The sequence below is a fragment of the Coenobita brevimanus genome, chromosome 104 (assembly GCF_032717465.1).
Source record: "Coenobita brevimanus isolate Jiangsu-jjx chromosome 104, ASM3271746v2, whole genome shotgun sequence".
Taxonomy (NCBI): Eukaryota; Metazoa; Arthropoda; class Malacostraca; order Decapoda; family Coenobitidae; genus Coenobita; species Coenobita brevimanus.
In genome coordinates this window covers 10,402,223-10,402,525 of record NC_137057.1, presented here as the reverse complement: position 1 = coordinate 10,402,525, position 303 = coordinate 10,402,223, and positions in this window count along the sequence as shown.

Here is a 303-nt window from a genome sequence, read left to right as displayed (position 1 = left end):
GTATATAAAATAGTTTGCAGATGTCTCTAACAAAACAATCAAAAAATCTTTATATGACTATTAGGTCCAATCATTTAGTTTCATAAAGCTTCTGTGTGTGTGTGTGTGTGTGTGTGTGTGTGTGTGTGTGTGTGTGTGTGTGTGTGTGTGTGTGTGTGTGTGTGTGAGTGTGTGTGTGTGTGTGTGTGTGTGTGTGTGTGTGTGTGTGTATGTGTGTGTGTGTGTGTGTGTGTGTGTGTGTGTGTGTGTGTGTGTGTGTGTGTGTGTGTGTGTGTGTATGTGTGTGTGTTTAAATCCTGTTCT